This window comes from Cydia splendana, chromosome 4 (assembly GCF_910591565.1).
Source record: "Cydia splendana chromosome 4, ilCydSple1.2, whole genome shotgun sequence".
Classification (NCBI taxonomy): domain Eukaryota; kingdom Metazoa; phylum Arthropoda; class Insecta; order Lepidoptera; family Tortricidae; genus Cydia; species Cydia splendana.
In genome coordinates this window covers 8523818-8551180 of record NC_085963.1, presented here as the reverse complement: position 1 = coordinate 8551180, position 27363 = coordinate 8523818, and the positions used below count along the sequence as shown (strand labels likewise).

The 27363-nt window shown below is 36.4% G+C and overlaps 1 long non-coding RNA gene across 1 annotated transcript; it reads left to right on the top strand.

Annotated features, from left to right (window-relative positions):
- Window positions 1-2816: 2816 nt before the first annotated feature.
- Window positions 2817-14183, top strand: LOC134789487 (uncharacterized). Its single transcript, XR_010144077.1, has 3 exons — window positions 2817-2984; window positions 11932-12057; window positions 14166-14183. It is a non-coding gene; the product is annotated as an uncharacterized LOC134789487 (long non-coding RNA).
- The last annotated feature ends 13180 nt before the right edge of the window (window positions 14184-27363 follow it).

The window sequence follows — 27363 nt, the reverse complement described above, 5'->3', positions numbered from 1 at the left end:
GATGAAAGCTTTGTATCCTGTTAGCTGTGCATTCAAAAAGGAATTGGCACTATCACCTGTTTGAAACTCAACCGACATTTTATTACGCCCTACTTTCTTAACACCACCCTCTTTAATGCCCTTTACACCGGTCTGATATAATAGTTGTCCGAACTTCACTTGATTCAAGTAGGTTTCTGATGAGTCCTTAGTAACATGTACAGTAAATGGACCTGAGTCTGACACTAAGTAATTATTCCTGTGGGGAGTAGGGGGGGGTCTCATAGTACTGTTTGAATCTGAGGGAGAGTTTTGGGAGACCTCCGTAGGGGTCACGAGATTTTGGGAAGGGTCAGGGGAGCCACCGGCTGCTTCATGTTCCGTTTGAATGGAATCTGGTGAATTTTGGGACTGAGATAGAGGCAGGTGCGATTCTATGCCGGCAGACATGATAGAATTCATTTCATTTGGGCCTTTATTCAGGGTGATCAACTGCTTGGCACAGGGGGCCTCATCATCTGATTTGGATTCAGCGCGGTCTCTTTTGCGGGGAGTCGATTCTACTATATCCATGTGAACGGCGGGTGACGGCGGATTCGAAACAACCACGAATTCATCCGGTGGTTTCCCGGGGTCAAACGGGTTTGACGACATCATGTCGTCGCGGATAAGGTGGCAAGTACCTCACATAGAAGTAATTGCCACCTTTCCCACTGTTTCCACTTACCAAATGTTAGATAATGCTACCACACAGATTATCAACAAACACAAAACGATCACAGCACAAAAAACACAAAAAAAACACAGAATTCTCCTGATTTCCAAATATTTGTTCGTCTCCACAACGTGTTCGAACGATGGCCGGAAGCGGAAAAAAAACCATTTAGTTTTAACGGCAGGCGAAGAGTTTTTTTATCCTCGCTAGGTGGCGCGGTTGTGTCGCGCCGGAAGGGCTTTTGAGATAAATGCAGTTGCCAGTTCAAATATCTAGCTACTACACGAAAATATATTCTTTCCTAATTGTGTTGCTTTGTATGTAAGAAAAATACCTATTTACATATGCATAGAAAGTAATTAATACTAATCTGTTCCTCTACGGAACACGTGTATTTTTAATATTACCGTGCTATGAACCGATATTGCAAGAAAAAAACTCGTTAACTATTTATTTTTTTGCCCATACAAAATAATTCAGCACGCAATGTATCGCTACTTTGCCTTACTGGCGTGACGTCACAACTGATAACAGAACTTTTAATTGCTGTCAATAATAGCCGACATTGAGTTTGGTATAAGTTTGTAAACGTACCCTACTATCTGGAAATCGCTGCCTGTAAAGCTATGGCTCGCCGCCCACTTCGTCCAGTTTTGCCATAAATTAAAATCTTTTCGGCTAGTTCCTGAGAACTAATATTGATGGTCTTGGAATTGTGTGCGGAAGTTATCGACACCCATTTACAAGACAATCTACGTCAAAACACATTATTTTCTTTTTGGTGCTTAATAGCATCATATCTTACCAGCCAGTAAACAGTAATGCGTAGTCTGTCGAGTTTGCTGAAATTAGTTATCTTTAGGTTGGTTGTTTGTATTAATACTTTACTTTAATTTTGAATGAAGTGTATTATACCAAAGAATATAATACTCACTAGGAGAAGAACGGTAACTCCATACAAAAAAATGTCCCCAACCGTTTATACGTTTATACTAGTGGCGCCGTCGTTGTGTACCAATGGAACTAAAGTTGACAACCTGTTTAGCCTGGCGGGTATTGGTAGGTAGTAATTCTGTTGATAAACATATTTGTTATCTTCATATCACGAAATATATGAAAGATGCCAATATTACCCCTTGTTATGGAATTATCAATTAATTTAAATAAAAGGCATATTTATGTTTATAACATTGTATTATTTTATTTATTAAAAAAATGTTTTACATATAGAAATATACACTGAAAATTAAACCCTGACAACTTAATAAAAAATAGACATTAATAAAACGCATTCACGAAGTTTTCAGTATAATACAAATAACTTTAGGCATGCCTACCTATTACACTTTACACACACAGATACACTTCACTTTACACACGGCATTTTACACAGATTTCCAACTTGTATTCATACATTTCTTCACGGTTAATTAATACGCTTTCCAGATGCGTTATGACGCGGTTCCTTCTGAACCTACTAAAGCTATGAATTTCACTCAAATATGATCTTCAACAGCCGTTGCTCCGCATTTAGCACATTTTCTATGTGCATTGCTGTAATCCATGTAGGTACAGACTTACAGAGTCTTAAGTGGTAGTACCGCTACGTTGTATTTATTATTTAAAGATTTAATAAATAAAATTTTCGTTATGAACTTTAACCACAGCAGTTGGACAGAGTCATTGACAAATATATTTTTTTATTATGGTGGGTAGACGTACTTACCCTCCATATATTTTATGAACATTGATAAAGACAGTTGGAAGCAAATATTCATTATAAAACTTAATCGCGTGTAGTTAAGTTTTAAGTGTTTTAAGTCCCGTTTTATGATTAATAATGTAAAAAATTCGTGAAAATTTAAATCTTAGTTGGGAGCAATGTTGCTGTAGAAAAATGTTTTTATTTTGATTACTGGCAACTTTTTCTAGGAGGCCAAAGCACACATAGAAGCTTCAGGCGCATACATGCGCAATTATTTGGGGACATAACTTTCTTAGGAAGTGAACAGGCCTTGGTATTATACTCCTTGAACAAACTACTTTTTATTCAAGTAGGTAGCTATTTCTGTGGTAGGTGTCTGGTTGAAGTGTGGCATTGACGTTGACTTGTCAACCGATTGTTGATTATTTACTATCTTCTTTACAGTTCTTAGTAATTTAAAATAATGCTAATTTAATAGTAGAAGCATTGGTTTCATAGCAATTTCACAAGAGTTCAAAAAATAATGTAGTATGAGATGAAACATTATGTGATTTGTTCGTTGCAAGACAACGTTGTAATAAAATGGTAAGTATTGTCATGATTGTTTTCTAATAAGAATTCTTTGCCTTTTATTTGGCTGGTTAATATTATTAACATAAAAATGTTTAAACGCAATAAGGATTCGGTTTTGGCTGCCAAGCAGTCTCATGTAGGAAATACGTAACGATAATAACTAAACAATACTAGACCCTTTTCTTCCATGTGTAAAATACGTGTACGCAATACTACATTGCTGCTCGATAAATTTTCAAAAATTCATTACGCATTAGTGGTTAAGACTAACTTAAAATTAGCTTGCAATATCGGTTCATAGTACTAAAACCTACGTTTGGTTACGGTTTGAGGTAATATTAAAAATACACGCTGTATATCAGTCACGAAGATAAAGTGGTGAAATAAAAACTAGAAATTATTTTTAGGGTACGTACCTACTTCCCCTAAACAAAAAGGAGTGGGGATGATTTTTTTTTGTGTCATCTGAACACACACGTCACAGTACAACACGTAGTGTGGGATGTCATTGGATAGATCTTTCAAATCGAAGAGGGGTCAACGACCTTTTTTGATAAAGAGAATATTATCGAAGTCTTCTCTTTTTAGTAAATGTGTTGCGGTGGTACTCTCTTTTGCTGGTTATGTACAGGATTCCCACTAAAAGCTCCTTTCAAAGCAGCCTATTAACGGATGGGTGACTACGGAACCCTACACTGAGTGTAGCCCGACATGCTATTGACCGGTTTTTAAGAGAGCAAGCACCCGATAATAATTTTTAAATGACTTGTCTTTAAATTTTATAAAGCAATTAAATTCTTAATACTTTGTCGCTAAAAAGAAGGTATTCACAGGAATTTATGCATTTTATATTGTTTTGAATTTGATAACATTACAGCGATTATTGAAGTGTTGTTAATAGGGAATATTAGGCAAAGCTCTGCATAGGTGGCACCTTTGTGGCACATACAGTAAACAAACCACATTGACACATGGCCTACCGCGAAACAAGAAGATCGAAATTTCGTTATCTAATCTCTCTATCACTCTTGCATATTCGAGCGATAAAGAGGCAGATAACTAAATTTCGATTTTCGCGTTTACCGGTAGGCCCTTGTTAACAAACCGCCTTGATGCATCAATGTCATATTTTATTGTTTGTGAAAACTTGTCAAAAAACAGTTTAAGGCACAGTATGTATAAGTTAGTCTATGAATTTACTGAGTCGGTAGTGCTGCACTCTGGCGGCAGAACATTGCAGTAATATCCCCTATTAGGTTACTACAGCTGTTTATATAAAAGTTTATTATTATTAAAATAATTAAAATATAGGTAATTTAATTGATAATTACATCTAGTTTTCGAGTACTATTAATAGTTTTCAGAATCCGTTTTTGCCTAATACTTACATACAAAGTGCGTGAGATCTTAGAAGAACCTTCGTAATTTAGAAAAAGACTTCGGTTATCGGCGGTAACGTACGAAGGTGATACTGCTGTTCTGCTTTCTTAATAGCTGATAAAACTTTTTGAAGTTATCGTAAAAAGTTAAGTGGACAATTAGCATCAACATAAAATAAACCCTAATCTAAAGGCACTTAAATTAAATTTCGCTAGATAACTATATTGCGATTAGACTTATTGTCATAATTTAAATAAAATGGAATCAGAATTTGAATTTCGACCGGAGGTAAATTTGAAAACAGAATGTCATCTCACCATGTATCGCTTCTGGAAGAAATTATATAGAGCTGAGAATACCTATCGCATATTGGATTTTCTTCGATCATACAATCAGACGTGGCACGCACACGCATTAAAAGACGTATTATTACTGGGAGTGTCGATGGACGAATGAGTAGAGGGCGTGCACCCAGAAGATGGACAGATGTGGTCCAAGACGTTACCAGGACTTCACTCCAGGCAACTATACAAATGGCTGAAGATCGAACGGCCTGGAGAGCAGTGACAGAAAGAATAGCCCAATAAAGTCACGTCCCTCAGTTATGAGGTCACGACCAAGAAGAAGGAGAAGTAGATTTGAATGTATAATATAAAAGTAAAACTTCAAAATTAGAAAATTGCGTTAATATTACCATTTTTAATGCTATGGTGTGAGCCTATCATCATCACTAACGGAGTCATGTGTATCAATTATAAATTGGTCACTGTTGTTATCAATTCTATTTTCGTATTTACGGAAATTTTCTTCACATTTAACTGCGTGCTGACAAACTTTTCGCCAGTCTTCCGGACCGATCATATTAACCTTTTCTTGGAGAAGATTCCTGATGCTTGTCATGTTCATATCAACATTACGCTGGGCTACATATTGTTTTATTTGAGCCCATATATTTTCGATAGGGTTAAAATCTGGGTGATACGGAGGTAACCGCAGAACAGAATGACCATGTTCAGCCATTATTTTATCTATTGAATATTGAATATGTTCTGGTCTGTGTTTTGAGATAATTTCGTAAATATCGGGTTTGTTTAGTCGGGTGTTTACTGGAATGTTGCGAGTTTTCAACGAATCTAGCATATGTTGTTTCCGGGTATTAGAATTTGGCATCTTTTCGGTATGTTTGTTGTGATATGGGGCATTATCAACTACTAGCACGGAGTTTTGTGGCAAATTTGGAATGAGCTGATTTTTAAGCCATTTCTCGTAGTTTTCGCTGTTCATCTCCTTATGATAATCTCCCGTTGTGTCCGTAGATTTGTACATAAGCAACGCACCAGGTATAAGACCATTTTCACTGCCGGCATGAGCTATAATAAGACGTTGCCCTTTGGAAATTGGTTTTTTAATCCCTGCGTTGCTAGAGTCTGACCAGCCTTTGCCATTAACGTGCGAGGTGTGTATGTACGATTCATCCATATACACTATTTCTTTTCCTTCTTCTCTACGTTTTTTTTTATTTTAGATAAAAATTGTGTCCTTTTAGTCGCACATCATGTTTTTCCATTAAAGTTTTTCGGTTATCTTTGGTTTTGCAATACCGAAATCCCAATTTTCGTAAAATTTTTCGTAGCGTGAACGTAGAACCCTTGAAATTTATCGCTTCTATCACAGATCATATAATACTAGTACAGATACCCAATCCCATACTAAAAAAGCGCACCGTCCTAAGTATCTTATACTTGTAGCTAATTTTTTAGTTCACAGTGACAAACTAGATGGCGCATGGAGCTAACAAAACTCTTACGACAAACATGAGTTGAAATAGCGTCGAAACACCTCTCTTGCGACATCTGTTGTAGCTTTCACGCACTAAACCTACATATCACATTCATTTTAAGGTTCATTGTTACTAGATGGCGTTTCAGACATCGGCGACTAAATTAAAATCTATTTACATACTTTAAGTCAATTTACGATTATGAAATCAATTTGATATTTTTGTTTTTTTAGTTACATTTTTTGTATTGTAAATAGAAGTTTGATTGGGTACTTTAGTAAGGGGTCAAAGTTTCCTTACAAATCACAGGTCATGTTCTTATCGCTTACCTTGCTTCGGCACGACGAGCGTTCGAGTAAACCAGCATAACTGTGACATTGAGATACACAATAATGCATAATCAAAGAGCGACTCTTATGCTGGATTGAAGTTATCTAGTAGGTACTATCAAATAGAAAAGACCATGACCATTTTGTGTCAAAAAGGAAAGGCCAACACTTACAACAAATACCTAAATACCTATGGAAGTGTCTCCTTAGACAGTTTACACACTCTTGCGGTTTCAGTATGTGGGTATAGTGTCATAAGCGCTTAATACCTAATCCCAATTTCAAGTGAAATAATCAGTTATCAGGCAAGTCGGTGCCACACGGGGTTAATGACCTCAATCATTCCGCTGATACGGATATGCAGTGGGCATTCCGGGATTTGTGTTATATTTTATATTAGGTACTTCCTACTACAATGTTTCTGATTTTAATAAGTGAATGAAATATGTTTATATTACAGTACCCATAATAAATATATTAATGAACATGGGTGAAGGTTTTAAAATCACAACATGCGAACGTAATGGTCCGAGGAATATAAATAAACATATTTTCTAATAGAAATGGGTTAACAACCAATTCCTTATCATTAAACTCGAAAAGGATACACGACTCAAACAATAGAAAATCTCACAGTGACCTATGACAAGCCAGGTAGTCGGGTAAATGGTTATTTATCACTTTAGATAAGTATATTTTGAACAACACTATACTTATTTAAACTTTCACAATTTGTTCATGTATTTAAGTTTTAAGATTTACCTCCGAAGTCTGAAGAGGACGGCGTTGACGGCGGCGACGGGGCAACGCCGTCCTCGAAACGTCGGAGGTAAATCTTGAATCTCGTATTACAAGTGATCAATATCACTTAAGATTCTTAATTTCGCTCGTCTATTTCATAAATAGCATGTCATCGTTTTGAGAACCGGTCTGGTATAGTAGGTAACCCTGCCTATGAAGCCGATGGTCCCGGGTTCAAATCCTGTAAGGGCATCTATTTGTGTGACGAGCACAAATATTTGTTCCTAAGTTTTGGGTGTTACGTACGTATATGTATTTCAGTATTTATAATAACATATTTATATATTAAATACGGAGGTCTTATTGCTCTACTGTGGGATTTGACTTGGTCAATTTGTTAAATGGTGTTCTATCTAAGATATATCATTTTCAACAATCGAGTAACAAAATCGTGCGCCATAAATGTGCTCAAAATTAATAAATCGGCCCGTACTCCCCGTCGCGTCGTAGTCATGAGTGCAGTAAGTAATTGTCGGAGTCCGTCCGTCAAAAAAGTTCGTCTGAATGCCAGCGGGCCCAGCGGTAGGCAGGCCCCGCGACCCGCGAACACCGAATATTGCATGGGCATCTTTCTCTTTTACTCATCGTAATTAGAGTGGCATCAGTCCTACCAAGCTATTTTATTAGTGTTATTTAAACGTCAAACTTCTATTAAATTATGAATTAAAAAAAACTCTTGCACAGTCTGTGCTATCAAAATCCCTGTCAATTTAGCTTGGTCTAACTCTCGAAGTCTTACAAACTTCGATTTTCGCGGTTAAAGCCGATCGTTGTTTACAACTTAAGGAAATTAATAAACTAGTGGCGCTGTGAGCAACGTGGTTTCCGGTAGGCCCTCTGTAGACCTCGCGAGCATAGCTTAAAACTGAATAAAAAAATAACGCTACGCCGTTTAGAATAATTTGGAAAAACTAAATTAACAAAAAGTTAAATAAAATATTGTATGCTTTGCACTCGCTTGATCAATCAACAATACAAAATTTACGGTTGAATATGTCTTTAGGCATTATGTCCGCCATTTGTACTTTATTTCTGCAATAAAGTTTAAAAAAATAAATAAAAATAAAATAATATAAAATCTAAGTGTAAAAAATTACAAAAAGTTCACACACTTTACTGGGGAACGAACTAGGTACCTCCATGCATCAAAGCAATTGTTTGCCAACTGCGCCAATATAGCACTTAGCTAAAGATACGAAATTTGGCTACTTATTCTCGAGTACTACATATCTACTTATCTAAATACCACCTACACCAGCGTTACTAATTTTTACATTTTTGCCAAACACTGTAAATATCTCTCAAAAAAGAAAAAAAAAACTCTTATTATATTGATACGACTATTTGTTTCCGCCATTTTGAAAAAAAATTCATAATAGAATCGAAAAATAACTATTTTATTCTAGATTTTGGTCACAAAATTTGATAAGAATCAGTTGAGAATTGAACCGAGGAGAACGTCCGAACATACGAAATTTGGCCCGAGTTAAAACGGAGACCTTCGCAAACGCTTCGGTCAATAAAGGAGTAAAATGCGCGGTTGACTTGGACACCAAGCGAAATAAAAACTTGCATTATGTTTAAAAACAAAGCATTCATGTGTTTTGAAAGACATCGCCCTGTGATGTGAGTTTATTAATTTGTATTTTAACGTCAGGCAGGCCTACTTTAAAATAAGTAGGTACTCATTTAAATTAGGTATGTTTATTCACCGATCCATTTTTTTACATTTTATACTAAGTACTTAAATTCCGAAATTTATAACTCAAATGTAATTATTCTAATCTAAATCAAACTTCACATCATGTCTTAAAACGAAAATCAAAACGTAGGAAAAGAAACCCACACTCGTTTCGTTTTGGAATGATTAGGTACTAGAATCGTAGGTCTTACTAGAATCGTGGTGGCTCCATCTAGTGACATTATTCAATATTACTTCGACAGCTCGACATAATTGTCCTGCGCTGTTGCTCATAACGTAGCCAGTCGCAATATAATTGTGGTTTAAAATTTTGTAAATTATTGCATTGAATTCGTGTTGTTATTAATGTTTGTATTTCATTTAAAATGATTTTAATTTATGACACTTTAAATATCTCTTAATCCATCTTAATATGTAGTATAAAAATTTCATAATGGCTGATTGTGACATTTAGCGCCTTCTATGATATCGATTTGAGAATAATTATAACGCCTTCGGGATGGGAGGGCATGCTTCTATTAATTTCAATCGCAAATTTTTCAAATTAGGGTGTTTGAATCTATAATGAAAGTCATATACCATTCTCCTGATTACGTCGTAATCAAAACTATCTAAATTTAATAAATAATCTTTTTTCGGTCTCTTTCTCTGTGGCGTTTCAAAAGGCATAGATGGAGATTTTTGGTTGGCTTCGTTTAAAATTCTTTTTAAAGTACTTTTTGAAATGCCTGTTGCTTCTATCACCCGGTCTTGAAGTTTATTAAAATATTTACAATTGTCGCTCTTCTTAAAAGTTGCCGCTTCCTTCGCAAAATATTTATATATACATTATATACAATTTCCCGCGATTGACTATTTACAGATATACCCTTTTTGAAACGTGTCTCCATTAAAATCAATTTTTTAAAATATCTAATGAAATAACGAATATATTATGGTGGTATTAACTGCTCTATATAGTTCAAGACGAGAAAAACGACTGCACTCTTTGGGTGTTGGACTGCCACTAATTCGTCAACCAAAGTAATTGGAACTGTCATTTTCTATTACACGATTACGTCCGATTATAGCCAAGACCCGAAGGTTCTTCTAAGATCTCACGGACTAATTAGACTACAACACAGTATAAAATAAGGCGCATCGGATACACAGGTAAGTTTATTCAGAAGTTTATTAATAAACATAAACATATTATGCTTGTTGCAATTGTAATCTCTTGAGATAGCTCGTCTCGAGGTACCTATTTAGGATTCATTTCAGCGATCAAAATGATTGACTATTTGTGTTCAGGAATACAGTTGATCGTTAGCAATATTACCTTTAGGTACAACCGGTTAAGAATGGTACCTACCTATCTACTAAAAAAAAACAACGGGTTGTACTCCGGGAGTGTCGGCAGAAGTGAAAACTCAATGACATTGTAAAAGTTCTCCGATCAGGTCACGTGTCCGTCTTACGAAGCGTCTTACGTCTTACGCTCTCGCGAGTGTAACATTTTTTCCCCATCACAAAGAGTGCACAGCGCCGCTAAAAATGTTTTCACTTCAAAAATATTAACATGAGCGCCATCTAGTGCAAAATATCTGCAGCACTATGTATAATTGAGGTTGACGCCATCTAGCGTTATTTCGTCACATTACTTGAAACCCCCAAGCACATCACTGTTAGTACTCGAGTTATATTAGTAGCAGTTAGAGGGAAACTCACTAGATGGCATTTAAATCAATAAAGAAAAACTCAATGACATTGTAACAGTTTTTCGATCAGGTCACGTGTCCGTCTTACGAATCTTACCTGTCGCGAGTTTAACATTTTTTCCCATCACAAAAGGTGCACAGCGCCGCTAAAGAAGTTTTCACTTCAAAAACTCCGGCGCCAAAACGGAAAACATTACTCGTACAGTTGGGAATCTGACAGCCGCGCCGAAGCTCTAGGAACCTAGGAACTCAAAACAAAAACGGCCGTTTTAAATTTGGATGCATAGATTGACGAATCCAGCAACATAAAAACTAGTTTTATGTATTCAAAAGGTACACAAAATACAGTACGTAGCGGCCTTTTTTCAATATCTTTTGTTAAATTTAAATAATCACGATTATTTAGCTGTGGCCCTAGTGTGCACTTTGATGGACTGTTAAGATGGTCGGCTCTTTATCATTTGTCACCATGTCTGTCACGTTCTAATAAATATGTAAATGCGAAAGTGACGCATGGCATGACAGGTGATAAAAGTGATGATACCGCTTGGTCCGATGGAATGCTGTTTACGAATGAAAACAATGACTTTACAATTTCATCACACATTCAAAAACGGCTCAAATACTCAGTAAGCAAACAAACACACATAATTTGTAAACAGTAATTTTTTCTTGTATTCGGAAAGTCAGTAGGTAGGTAGGTAAGTAAAGGTACAGGCGCAGGCGTTCTCTAACGCATGAAGCGTACTTTAAGCGCGGAAAGAAATACAAAATTACTAAAAAATTGTAACACTAGAATTCCATTTAGAAATGGTGTTTGGCAGAATACATTGTCTATCATTTATTTTCATTTTGGAATTTTTGCTATGTTTAGGTAAGATTTGGATGCCATAATAATCAGTAAATTATACGATGTAGTGCATAATTGTTTTCCTTCGTGTTTTCACGGAAACGTACGAACATGACATGCTATTTCAAGTCAGGGTAAGTACAAATAGTACTGAGGTTGACTGAAGTAGCATGATAAATACGAACGTTTCCTAGAAAATACGTAGGAAAACAATTACACACTACATTTTAGGTACGTATTTATTAGATATGAAACTTTTTTAACATTGCCGGAATGTCATTTAAAATGTGATTTATTTTCACTGTTGGATTACTTTATTCAAATTAAAGAACATTAGAATTAAAAATTAAATAAATTAGTACCTACCTCTATTTATAATAGAGTATACAATTTATTTACTTTTTTCGATTATTTTTTCAGCTCCATGTTATGGTTGGCGAGTTATACCAGCCCATAAAGCTTCATATGTGCTACGCGCAGAACAAGAGGGACTTGTTAACGCTGCAGAACAAGATGTGGGGGACGGTGAAGAACTCTTGCCTCACAGTACGAGTCGCTGGCCCAATATTACAGGGTTCTATGTTACATTTTCAAGATAGTTGAAACTCGAATTAATGTCACTATGACAATGTTCAAATTTCAGTTCGATAAAAGTGAAACATAGAACCCTGTAATATTGGGCCAGTGGAGTGTTAAACTCAACACAACATGGAACTATGTAATAACATGGTACAATGGGGTTGACAACTGTTAAAGGTTTGCATAGGTAGATGGGGCCACCATAGGTTTTCCTGTTCGGAGCATAGAGACATAAGTAAGTATAGAGTGCTAACTCCATACCAGGCGTGGCTCACTCCGCGATTTCGTCGCTTTGCAACAGGTAGCTGAAAGCACACCAATTTTGGTGGCTAGCCATAAGCCGCGCGTGGCGCTGTCGCCATCTAGCGGCCATATCAGTCCTGATCGTAATAGACGCGTTTTGTTAGAGAGTGAGTCTTCTGTACCTAGTACTATTATTAATAAATAGTATAAATACTGTGTCCATACATCAGTTTTCTTAACAAAACGCGAGTTATTTTGTAGTCGACATCTAAACTCTAAATCATGATTCCAAAAAAGTAATCAATGTTGCCACTTTTTACCAGCGCGTCTTATATTTATGTAAAAATAAGTAAATAAAAATACTTTTTTAAATCGTAGAAGTAAATTTACCGATAAATAAAATATCTTAGCGTATTTATTTATAAAGAGGAATTTACTATTTTACAAACAAATTATTGCAGTGGCAACATTGTCTTACTTTTTTTGTCGTGGATTTACTTATAGCTAAAACAATTTATAACTAATATTACAAGCAGGCGTTGTAAATTTAGTATAATTTTATGAAGTAGTCGAAGTCATATGTAAATTAAAGCCTGACAACAGTTTATTTGACCCTCGCCATTTTGCGGATTTTCAATGGTACTAATTTCTTTTACTGGCAACAAGTACTCTTTGACAACGAACGTTGGATGTCATCGAATGTCACCGATGTAGACAAACGGAAAATATCTACGAATATATTTTAATATAAACGGTTTTATTACAAAAATGCCAAAAAAAAAAAACCAAAGATGCGAAAAAAATTGTAGTGAATGCAATCAAATACTTACAGCTTAAAAAAGACGAAGGATTACATAGCATTCCAATAAACAATGTTTTAAAGTTGGTTGTTGACATGACCGGTATTGACATTTTATAGTGGGGTTTTATTGAACTGGTTAGTTGTTAGATTTAAACTTTAATATTTCATTTAAGGTTTGTTTGTTATGTAGATCGTCGATAAAAATCCTATAATCGAATTGGAGACTGAACGTTTTATAATCGAGGTTGGTGGTCCTCAAAGCGACACAACATCTGATGAAAATCAGACTTCGTCAGAGTAAGAAAACGAAGAATATAATAATATTGAATATTTAGAATCGGATTTTGACGAATAGGTAAATTGAAAGAACCGAATTCTCTGTAAGCAATGTTTTGACATTATACGAGTATCAACCACGTATCAACATGAAGCAAATGGCCACTACCCCGACTATACATGACGTACGCACATTATTGCCATACGTAAGCTGTTTGCTGCGACACTATCTCAGGGTTAAATGAACTGTTGTCAGGCTTTACCTAAAATTTAGCGCAGTTCAGGTTAATCCGGTTATAATATTAGCTGAAAATTGTTGAGCATTAAACTTTTCGTTCGTCGTGACATCTATTGTCAAGTAGCAGTACTGATAAGTCCACTACGTGACGCTAGATGTCGACTATGAAAATAACCCGCGTTTTGGTAAAAATACTGATGTATGGAGTTAGCACTCTATCCTTACATATTTCTCTATGGTTCGTAGGGAAGAGTAGACCCCTTATATTGCACGACTCTTCTCTTTCCGCACAGACTCTATGAGATTTGGCCTTAAGGGGCTATCCGGGCCATAATATTATATAAAAAAAAAAACAAGAATATATATTTTAAGAATTGACAGGAAAATCTAAAGATACTGGCGGCATCTGTAAAATAATTGAACCGGCAAACCCCATTGGAATTCAGAGTTCCAAATCTAAATTGTAAGTAAGTTGGCATAATGTGTTAGGAATTTAAAATTATAACTTTCCCACAGATAGCTTACACACCGTCTATAAGTTTGGTTGGTGCAAGAGTGACGCGACTAACCGGGCGAATATGTACCGTACCTCCAACTACACAATACCTCACCGCTTTGCGGCCGAGACGCGATGGATTTATGTATGTTAAATTAAACTTACTTTTCTTTTGAGTTCATCAAACTAAAACTCGCCCGCCGAGGGTACCGTACCATTACGCAAAAAACGGCAAAAAAATCACGTGTGGTATGGGAGCTTGGGAACCCCACGTAAATATAATTATATATTATTTTTAGTATTTATTGTTATAGCGGCAACATAAATATATCATATGTAAAAATTTCAACTGCCTAGCTATCACGGTTCATGAGATACAGCCTGGTGACAGACAGACGGACGGACTGACGGACAGTCGGACAGTGGAGTCTTAGTAATGGGGTCCCGTTTTTACCCTTCGGGTACGGAGCCCTAAAAAAGGTTTAATCACAACTAGCTTTAATTTAGGAACATAAAAAGGGTGAAGGATTGATTAATTACTTAATATTTTTATAATAAAACTTTCCTAAAATATCTTCAGGTTCTAGAATGGGGGAGCCGGAGGAGATTCCGCTTGCAGTGTGTTGTAGTAAAGGTTTATGTGCCAGCCAAGTACCAATTCAAAAGGACGCGGATACCCTTCCACTACTGCCAGGGATCGGTGTACTACATGATGTCCCGCTCCGTGGCCAAGATATTCATTCATGAGTTTTACTTCATGGCCCAGTTTTATATGCCAGCGACATTCATTTTCGAGTATTATCACCCTAAATATATGTAAGAAAACCTCGAAACCGACTACTATAGTCCAGTATAATCACTTAATCAGCATTAGAAGCAGAGGTTCAGACTATGCGTCTACAGTACCTATATACCTAGAGTTAGACCAAGAAAATTTAAAGACTGCGTAGCCTATCAAAACCGCTGCAGACTGTTCTTGGTCTAACTCTACCATTCTCTATCTGGATTGAATACAACCATTTAAAATTAATAATTTTTACATAATTTGTGACGTTCCACGGTAAAGGTACCTTATGGCGGCTGGCGCTTACGTCGCATAGCGCCGCAATAATATTGGAGCGGCGTTAATAATATCGCAAGCGCCAACCGCCATAAGGTACCTTTAGCCGTGGGACGTCACATTTAGTTTAGTAATTTGACATTGACACACATTGTAATTTTTTTTCTCTTCAACATTTTTCTGTACCTACTGCTTAAGAGCCCATCAACGTGCACACTAGAGGCACTGCTAAATAATCCCGATTATTTAAATTTAACGAAAATATTTAAATAAGGGGGCCGCTATGTACTGTATTTTGTGTTTAAGTACCTTTTAAATACATCAAACTAGTTTTTATGTTGCTGGATTCGTGGATCTATGAACTCAATACAAAAATGGCTGTATTAACTTTGGACGCATATATTGACGAATCCAGCAACATAAAAACTAGTTTGATGTATTTAAAAGGTACTTAAATACAAAATACAGTACGTGGCGGCCCTCTTTTTTAAATACCTGTCGTTAAATTTAAATAATCACGATTATTTAGCAGTGGCGCTAGTGTGCACGTTGATGGGCTCTTGAATATTTAATACTTGTAATTTAATTTTGTGATTAATATTTGAATGCTGCAATTCCAGCCAGACATGTAAAGAAGAAAATTTGTATATAGGATATAGGTATTAACACCTTATACATAATATCTTATCTAATAACTAATAACTTAAGAATAATGTCGAACAATTAGACTGTGACAGATACTTTTGGAGCGTTGTATCATCCGCTACTATTATTGATGCCGACTGTAGGTTCACTATTTCAATATGAAATTAAGTATCAATAATAACGTTCATTTTTGTGTAGATGTTTTTTTTCTGTAATTTATAAAAATATTTAGCCTTAGAGCTACGAAATTCGTTCAAATAAACTATTCTGACACCTGAACAACGATATTTGATTTAATTTTGGACCGTAATTGGGAGTTTTTGGACTATTAATAGGTATTAATTAGGTGGTTTTACGGTAGGTACCTATTCTAAATCATACGAGTCTAGTGAAAACAAAAATAATAATGTTTATTAATAAACCTATAAAAATTATCCACCACTTATGTTGTATTTTTTTCTAACTCTGTAAAATACATAAAGTAAAACGAAAAACTCATAACGTTAGCAAGTTTACCTGGGTATACCTAGTATTATTAACCAAGCCTTTTGCGTAAAGCCCGAATTTAAGTGAACTTAAGTTTACCTGGGTATACCTAGTACTTATTACCTAAGCCTTTTGGGTAAAGCCCGATAATTGAATCAACTTTAATTTGTATTCAGCGTTTACCCGTATACATCTAGGTCTACCCAACACTGGGAGGGTAATCTCAGAAGTGATGATGCAACACCTAACATTACTCAGCCAGTGTTGGGTAGACCTAGATGTGTCCGGGTAAACGCCTTTTATTACAGATTAATGTTGTTTAAATTTTCGGACTTTGCCTATTGGGCAAAGAGAATAGATAGTATAGAGTGCTATTGCCACAGTAAATTTTGTAGTCACGGTACATTTACTGCCATCTAACGACACACGATTAAAACTTAAAATAAAATTGAAAATGTATGAATTAATCAAAATATGAATACGGATAAATGATTTTTAATTTTTATTGTTCCATACTGACCCATGTTCTTTCACTGATAGGTGTTCAAATTGTTAAATATCAAACGGTTTCGTCAACGCCATCTAGCCGAGAATAGGCCAAAGGTATGGCGCCATCTATTCGAGAATGACTTTTTCTTGATTTCCGAGGCACGTTTTTTTCTTAGACTTTATTTATCTTATACGGAGTTACATATATCTTTGCCAATAGGCTCGGGTACTACTAGTTATACCAGGGTAAACTTGGATTTAATTAACCTTCTAACATTACCCGTAAAATACAACCATTTCCAGTCGCCGTTACGACGCGGTGTTGACACATCTTGTGTCGACACCGTCTGTTTCGGTCACAATTCCAGTCGCAGAGTCGTCGCCGTGTCGACACAGTTACCAGAAATGGGGAAGGATCGACACATGACACAAAGTGACATAAAGTGTGGTCGCCGTGTGCACACATTGTTTCGAGTTTGCGACTACTTTATGCCAAAATCATTCGTTCATTCGTTCATTTTGTTCCTGTCAAATGGAAACTGTCAGATGGAAAAATACTTAAATAAAAATAAGTGACATTAATACGCCATCTCTAAAACGGATTACAAGACGTAATTATATATTGTTTGCATTTATATTACAATAGGACTTAAATTATTATGGGGAATTAAACTGCTCGAGTGATTTGATAAACTAAGTGTAATATAATCAACGCGCCACCACATTGTTTTAGTTTAGCCGGAAATGAAATTGTTTACTTCTCAGTGCCTGTGTTCATAACTATATTAAATGAAGCATTTTTAGTACTTCGATGCGTATACTATACTTAAATAACAGAAATAACGCTTTACATACTACGAAACTTGTTAATTATGATGTATAAATATGGTTTAAGGCTGAGAAATATTGCAGTCACAAAGTAGTCGCAATGTTTCGACTTTGTGTCGACTCTGTGTTGACACATGACACGCGCTGTCAAAAGTAATAACAAAGTTACTGGTATGTTACTGGATTTGCAAAATGGCTCCTTGTGTTGATTTGTTTTCAGATATTCTCAAAGTGTAAAAATGCCGTGGTCAGAGATGGGCATTAATCGATTAACTGTTTATTCGACTAATTAATGGAATAAAAAAAGTTAATTCTCAAATTTTAATCGCGATTAGTTTAGTCGACCTAACATAGATTGAAATTGAATTAATCTGAATATTAATCGAATAAATTATCGATTAAATCTCGATTGAAAGTTGACAGGAGGCCATTTTTGTACGTAAAAATAATAGAAAGGTCTTGCATGCAGATGGTAGCAAAACACTTTGTCATAAAAGTACCGAGATGGGTGTCGATATATAGGTTTTAGGGAGTGCCGATTTCGAAAATAATGACCATTTTGGAATCCGAAATGGCGGCCATGCACTGTGTCATAAAAGTCGTCATGGATGTCGTTTAATACGTTTTAGGGGGCCCCAATTTTGAAAATGATGACCATTTTGGAATCCAAAAGGGCGGCCATGCACTATGCCATAAAAGTCGTCATGGGTGTCGTTTTATAGGTTTTAGGGGGCGCAGATTTCGAAAATGATGACCATTTTGGATTCCAAGATGGCGGCCATGCACTATGTCATAAAAGTCGTCATGGATGTCGTTTTATAGGTTTTAGGGGGCCCCGATTTAGAAAATGATAACCATTTTGAAATCCAAAATGGCGGCCATGCACTATGTCATAAAAGTCGTCACGGGTGTCGTTTTATAGGTTTTGGGGGGGCGCAGATTTCGAAAATGATAACATTTTCAATTTCAAAATGGCGGCAATGCACTATGTCATAAAAGTCGTATGGATATCGTTTTATAGGTTTTAGGGGCGCAGATTTCGAAAATGATGACTATTTTGGATTCCAAGATGGCGGCCATGCACTATGTCATAAAAGTCGTCATGGATGTCGTTTTATAGGTTTTAGGGGGCGCAGATTTCGAAAATCGATTTCGACATCCGTGACGACGCAAGTTATCTTTATTTTCAGATCTAACAAATTGCTACAGAATACAAAGGACAAAAAAGAAGCGAGGAGGTAATGAAACAAGCAAAAATACAGATGATTCCTCGACGCAATTGGGTGATTCTTAAATTGTGTCCAGATTTTTTTGTCATTAAAGTTTTTATTTTTCACATATTACTCTCACAAGTTCCGTGACATTTCGACCTTGTAATTTTTTAAGTAAATGTTTTTGTTTATCTATGAGGATCTCACTAGAATAATATAATCAAGGTATGTTTATATTTGATGATTAAAATAGTAACGCAAAAAAAAAAAATATTTGTGTCTTATATTCCTGCCGAAGACTTTTATTTTACCTTTTCCTTCTACACAAGTTTGGCCAAGTAATAAGAATTTAGGGCTCTCAATTTTATTTTGACTTCTACAACAGTAAAGCTACGAGGCCATGTTTGGTATCGTTTTCGTATAAATTCGCAGTACCAAATTTAGTTAAGGTATCACATTGACACCATTCCGAAGTAAAAACATATTATAAACTTATTAAAATACTTTCTTTTAAACTCCTCTTCACGCTTAAACTGCTGAACAGTTTTAATTTAAATTTGGTACACATATATTTTGAGTCCCGAGACAGGACATAATAAATTATCTCAAAAATCATCCTTTAAAGGTGTGAAATGAGGTGTAGGGGGGAATTCAGAATTGACTTCTTGAAGTTAATACTGTTTAAGTTTAGGTTTGAAGTCATGTTTTTTTATCATTTTTAACTAAATCAAAGATGTAGACCATCCCAAATTTCATATAAATCGGTTCAGCGGTTATTGATTTCCCGTACAAATTTCCACGCCACTTTTCACACCTTCAAAAGATGATTTTGGTTATAAGATCTATCCTATGTCCTGTTCCGGGACGCAAACTATTTCTATACCAAATTTCAACGAAATCGGTTCAGCGGTTAAGCGTCAAGAGGACTTTCAAAAAAACCGGCCAAGTGCGAGTCGGACTCGCGTATTAAGGGTTCCGTACATTAAGTGCGACTCGCGCTTGACTGCACATTTCTAATAGGTTTTCCTGTCATCTATAGGTAAATAACTATTTTGTGTATTCAGACGGACATACATACAGACGCACGAGTGATCCTATAAGGGTTCCGTTTTTTCCTTTTGAGGTACGGAACCCTAAAAAGATTTTTTTTTATTTTGTGGAATGGTGTCAATGTGATACCTTAAATGGATTCAGCACCCCAGATTTATACGAAAACGATACCAAACACGGTCTAGCACCTTCACTGATATAGATATATCAAGATAAAATTGAGAGCCCTAAATAAACTTTCAAGAGCGGATATCTCAAAAACTATTCAACATATCGAAAAAATTGACTAAATAAACTTGTAACAAATTAAATTAACTTTCATTTTGTATATAGGGCCTAGTTTCCGAGATATAATCGAAAAACCGGAAAATGGGACCTTCAAAGCCCCCTCTCTCCCCCCCGCTCAAGGGCTACGGCCGGGGACTTTTGATATGTTCACCTAACTTGTCAAACCGAGTTACGGAGTCAAAAATTGTGTTCCGAGCATTTCCCTCTACAACTTTTGGAGCATTCGTTGCCTGACCTAAGTAGCTTATTGCATTTCTTTAAAAACTTTTCTGTAAAAGGTTGACGGGTGTTGGGTGTTTATATGGTTTCGGTCGATTATTATCATTTGCATTGCACATGATGACTTACTAGAATTACGAGCACACGAGACACTAATAGTAGTTTGACAAACCTTGGTTTTCAAGAGGTATTTTATATTGACATTTGCTGTCACAAATTTGCTGTCAGATTTAGTCGCAAACCGCACGCAAAGTGCACACAAATGTGTCGACACCTTGTTACGGAAAAGTGTAGACACGGCGACGACACTTTGTTTCGAAACAATTCTAGACACATTGTGTGGACTCTGTTACGACACATCTGACACTTAGTTACCACTTTGTGATTCTGCGACTGGAATGGTTATATGAGTATGTATATTATATATCCTTATTACTTGCGGTTCTGGAGCATGGAGCATGGTTCATCGGCAAAGCATATATATTATAGCAACTAAATGGAGCGGTTTCGTTATTTACATTAACCTAGTCCATTTCCGGAGCTAGCTCTTAGTCTATTTGGCCAGCCGAGTCAATGTTACTTAATTCAATGTTATCTTCTTACTATTTTTACTTTAACAACCATGGTCTACAAAAATAATTGTCCAGAGATGCGACGTAGCAAAATATGTATAACAGGAGCTTTAGGATAATTGACTACTTATAATTTAATGGAGAAACAAAAACCGAAAGTAATTATTTTCAGTTTTTATTATTTACCTATTTCCTTTCAATTTTAATCGTAGTAACTTATTGATGATTCATAATTTGCTACCACTCCATATTACGGGGTCCAAAAAAGTACACATCCCAGTCCATTCCTCCCGTATAGTTTCTAGAGATGTACCACTCCAAGAAGTGGTACTTGTATCGAGTATGTTCGTGGCAGTAGGTGATGCGAGGAACGCACACCTGCAAACGTAAATATGCAAATAATTTAAAACCTTTCGCGTTTTAAATACATTATTTTAATTCTAATTTTAATGAATCGGAATGAATATGCAAACAATTATGTATTTTAATACCAAATTATAAAGATGAGATAGTAAATTTTACTGCTATCATTTCTGATAGCCAAAATAGACTAAATAGAATCAAAATTATAAAAGTTTCCTCGGTTTCTTATCATTCCACAATTACATTTTGGTATTGATATTTATTGAAATGGGATTTATTTATAATACTTTCAAATATGAAATGATATCATAGTATAGGTACTCGAGAAACTGAAAACGGTGAAAAATAGAGATACTACTCCTAAAAATACGTGTGATACCTCATTAGATTCGTCATGATGCCTAGAAAAATGTATTCGAAGCTTGTATTAGCACACGAGCCCTCATTTTCGGGAAACGCGCGCTGCGTGAAAAATAGAGTACGTTACATTAAATATAATTGTAAAGGTACTAAATATTCATTGAAAAATTAAAAAAAATATGGTGTTTTTTGGCGCGGAGGGCTGTGTTCAGCGTTGAATATAAAGTATAAATAATGGAGATACGGTTCTGAAAGTATGGAATATTTTATTGGAAATATCCTCCTCTTTTATAATATTAATTTTGGTTTCTTAAATATTAATACATTTTGAGATATTGTGGAAATAAAAAATATCTACTTTTTCCCCCTTTTTTTTTGTTTATAACTTTAATATTTTTTGTGTGCTAATACACGCTTCGAAAACATTTTTTTAGCCATCATGACGAATCTAATGAGGTATCACACGTATTTTTAGGAGTAGCATCTCTATTTTTCACCGTTTTCAGTTTCTCGAATACACTATCAAAATAAGTTTGAAAATTTTTATTTGTATTCACATACTGTGGTAAAAACAATTGAATCACTTACTTGAAAATTATGCGAAGTGTATCGAAACAGATCATACAGGCCAGTAACGGCTCTGAGTATGATGCACGTAGGAATCCGAGGAACTATTATCCAAGCCTAAAATAGTATAGCAATAATAACTTAGTTATGTATTTGTAAGCAAATAGCATGTATTGTGTTTCAATATACCTGCTCGCTATAAATTTTCGAAAATAAAACGAATGTTATATACGTTATAGTGACTATGGGTAAATCTATTCGAGATTAGGATAGGAATTTTTACATTAAAAGTAATTAAAAGTTTTTGTGCGCTTATAAAAAATATGTAGGGGAGACCGAGAGCGTTAAAACAGAAACAGGTTGAAACAACGTAAATTTTGAGACATCTTTAACTGTTGTTGAGCTGAGCGCGGCTGAGGGGCTACCGCGAAAACTGAAATTCGCAAATTGCGGGGATCTTTCTCTTTTACTCCAATGAAGGCGTAATTAGAGTGACAGAGAAAAATGCCCGCAATTTGCGAACTTCGATTTTCGCGGTTATAGCCCTGAGCTCTCAGCCGCGTCCCACCGTCCGCTGGTCCCTCAATATACGTCCGTGCCTCAAGATGATTAATTAATTATAAATAGCGCAAAATTGACGTTGTTTCAACTTACCTCTGTTTTAACTCACCTCGGTCTCCCCTATCAATATTATTGTCTCAGCTTACATCTACCTACTCGTACCTAAATTAAAACTTTACTTACACGTAATATTAACTTTCCCAAAACTTGTAAATGGTTAAAATGTGTATGTGTGTAGAAAACTGCACCTTGAGATTTAAAACAGTTTCCAAAGAAGTATTCACTGTGTAAATATTCTGGAAAACATAAAAATAAACAGTAACAGTCGAAAAGGTCAGATGCGTATCTGACCTCTATCTATTAACATAATATCTATCTATTAACATAATTAGGTAAAATACCCTTCTTGTAAATGTGATTGTTTCCTGTGGACAATAAGTATTATCATCATCAGGCCTTTGACATCTTGACAGATGATTTATGCAGCGTCTGTAAGCGAGGAACAACGTCTCTCGTGGCTGTATAAGCCAATGCGGGACCGGCATAATTGCGACCGCATTTATGGCAGCTGAAGCAGGGAGCCATGTCAGCTTCATCAGGTGGATTGTGCCTCTTTGCGCGTTTTCGGGCAAGATCTTGGAACCACGCGTTGTCGTGGATTTCGCGACCTTTCGCGATGGTACCCCTCCAAGTATAATAGCTAATGGTTTAAGCCCCCATTCACATTCCTGCATTGCAGTCCGCTTTACCGTCCGCCTCATTAAGGATATGACTCACGTTAGCTAGATCGGGCCATGTCCGGGCCGGAGCTTCCGGCGCATCGTTTTCTATGGAAAGCATCACGCCAGCAGCTGCAGCGCAGCTGTCATGTCATAGAAAAGTAAGAGCCACACGGCCGGGCTAACCTGAGTCAACCTTTATGCAGGATTGTGAATGTTGTCGCGGACTGCATAGCGTCCGGCAACACCCGAGCAGGATTGAGTCCTGCAAAGCCTGCAACTCCTGCAAGCCCCGCTCGCTTGCAGTCTGCCGCGCAGGATTATCAGCGGCTTGGCGTCCTGCATAGGAGGACTGCCATGACTGTGGCGAGCAGGACCGTGAACTTTTATGCAGTCCGCCATTTTGTTTGCAATGTAAAACACGAGCTTAGCAGATTTTAGTGAAATATATAAAGGAAACCGCTGTTTATATATGTTCCTTTTTAAGAAATAACGCGCAATATTAATGCAAGAACACCGACACGAAGGCCTACTGCGAAAAATGAAAAGCGTAATTTCGTTATCGGCCTCTCTATCACTAGAATAGGCAAGAGCAATAGTGAGGCAGATAGCAAAATGTCGATACTTAATCGTTTTTCGCGGTAGGCCCTCTGTAGCTGATGTAGGCTAAGCAGTATATGTATGTACTTAGTGCATTGTCGAGCCATGCTCAGTGTAAGGTTCCATAGTAAGCCGTTCGTCACAATAGTATTTTTTTGACCCATGGTTCAAAAGTTAGAAGGGTGGGGGGGAGTCGATTAAGTATTTCCAAAAATATTACCTAACATTATCAAAAATTGGTTGTTGAACTTGTTGAAGACCCCAATTCATTTTAAAGGCCTCTCAAATGAACACGCCACACTATAGTGTTTTCTCTTTTTCTATAGAGTTAAGAAAAACCGTGTAGGGAATGTATCCTAAATAAAATGTATTATCCAATCGTTGGTTTTCTCACCTTCTGCAGCGGTTGTAGATAATTTCCAATCACTAAATGAAGTAAAGTACTGCCAACAAAGGCACACAGGGGCTAAAAAATAAAACATAATAATACATTAAAAAACTGTATCGGGCTGTAATTTAAAATGTAAAAACTTTATAACTTCTATTAAAAATATATATTTTTGGTATACAGTTCATATTTTTTATCAAGGTTCAATATAAATATATAATATTTAGAAATATACAACTATATTGCTAACCAAAGCTTAGAAGGAATAGCGGCATTGTACATTTCATCCTTATTAAAGAGTTTTAAATCCAGTAAGTAATTAGCACGTAACCTAGTAAAGCCTAACATAGATCAGAATCACTTCTCCCACTCTTCCTACACTTTATTATTTGTTTAACGTTTATTACAGGATAGTAGAAACTAATGACTAAAACGTCATGTGTGTGCCACAACAAAGCTAATTATGAAACAACATTTTGTTAGGTCTTGATATTTATAGTTGCTATTGTTTTTATCTCATGACTAAGGAAATATATGAGTAATAATAATGTTATTGCATAACTTACCTATAAACAAATCAAAACAACAACATCGTCAGCGGTTCAGCGGTTTAAGCGTGAAGGCGAATTAAAAAAAAGTGTTTTTCTTTTTTTACCTATAGGCTCCTTTTTTTGACTTCTGAATGGCGTCAAAATGATACCATAAATGAATTCTGCATCCCCATTTATACGAAAACGATACCAAACTTGGCCTAATAGCTTAAATGCAAGATAAAGTTGAGAGCCAGTACCTATTACAGTATTTGCAGTGGGGAGACACTCCTCACTTCGGTCGAACTCGGCTCCGTTCGGCTCAGCATTGCTCCGAGCAATTATTAGGGTTGGCACCACTTGACTTCCTTTTGCGTGGACGACCACAGATAAGATAATTACTTGAATTTTGACAACCCTAAATAGCCGAAAGGGATAGTGCCATATATTAGAAAGGGATAGCATGATTCGACCCTGATCCGCTGTCAAACTTCGGGTTTGTAGGAAGTGTCCTTTCTGTACGGTAGTACTATTATTTATTCTATGGTATTTGTGAGAAACACACAAATAAATGCCCTTGCCAGGATCCGAACCCGGGACCTCCTGCTTCGAAGGAAGGGTAACTACCGTACCGACTAGACTAGGAGGACGTTAATACAAATTAGATGTCAACAAATACCACACGTTAACATTTTAAACATCGACAGAAAGAATCACTCTATTAAGAGCGCTCTTACAAGAAAAGTCGAAATAATGCAAAATTGATGATACTAGTCGACGAAATTCAGGACTTTGCGCTCATTATTAGAAACAATGAGTACTGGTTCCAGTAAAAGCGTCTTCTTATCTTTATAAATATTGTTGTAAATATTAGAAAAAGGACTTATTAAATTAGTAATGATTTTTTTTCTGATGGTCGTTTCCGAAAAACCCCGTGAAGCACTGAATGGCGAGCTCTTATTTGGAAATGTTGAGAATTTTACTCTGCTAAACCTGGCTATTTTGTATTACTAATACCCTGTACTTTAGGCATATCAAACTATATTTTTCCTACATACCTTTGAGAAAGAGAAAATCAAAGTAAAACGAACTCGATTTTCTCTCCGAAACAAGTGTCAATTCCTACGAAAATCTACTTAATATCGAAGTCATTTTCATACTCAAGCAATCTGCAACGTTTGCTTATACTGTTGGTATACATTAGTGTTTATGAAATTCTACTATAATTTTTTGGCAATTTTTTGAAAACTACTCTATATTACCGATGACGCGCGCTGCGCCAGCTCAGTGCCGCGGCAGAGCTTGTAGAGGCAGGACGTGTGTCGGTCGGCTCCGCACATTTTCAACGGCGACGACGAGGTTTTTTATCATTGTGTGCGGCGGGCGCCGTGTAAAACGCTATACTGTGTGCGTGTAAACCGCAACGAGAGACTTTGATCCTAGCACTGTTTTTATAGTATTATAATTTATAATGGTACAGTTTAATAAACTACCGGACAGGATTAAAAATATTTGAAACGACCTGACATTCTATATGTATTTATTTGACTCAAGATAGTACTCAGGGTCTGATGATGGAGCCGGAAGGTGGTCACCGGTACCAATCAACCATGCAACTAAACCACTTCGTGTTTAGGCTCGTTTTATTCATCTCAACAAGATCTTTGACACAAGATAGTACTCAGGGTCTGATGATGGAGCCGGAAGGTGGCCACGGGTACCAGTCTACCATGTAACTGAACCACTTCGTGTTTGGGCTCGTTTGATTTGTCGCAACAAGATCTTTGACACAAGGTAGTACTGAGGGTCTGATGATGGATCCGGAAGGTGGTGACCGGTACCAATCAACCATGCAACTAAACCACTTCGTGTTTGGCTTCGTTCGATTCGTCGCAACAAGATCTTTGACACAAGTTAGTACTCAGGGTCTGATGATGGAGCTGGACTGTGGCCACGGGTACCAGTCTACCATGTAACTGAACCACTTCGTGTTTGGGCTCGTTTGATTTGTCGCAACAAGATGTTTGACACAAGGTAGTACTGAGGGTCTGATGATGGATCCGGAAGGTGGTCACCGGTACCAATCAACCATGCAACTAAACCACTTCGTGTTTGGCTTCGTTCGATTCGTCGCAACAAGATCTTTGACACAAGTTAGTACTCAGGGTCTGATGATGGAGCTGGACTGTGGCCACGGGTACCAGTCTACCATGTAACTGAACTACTTCGTGTTTGGGCTCGTTTGATTCGTCGCAATAAGATGTTTGACACAAGATACTACT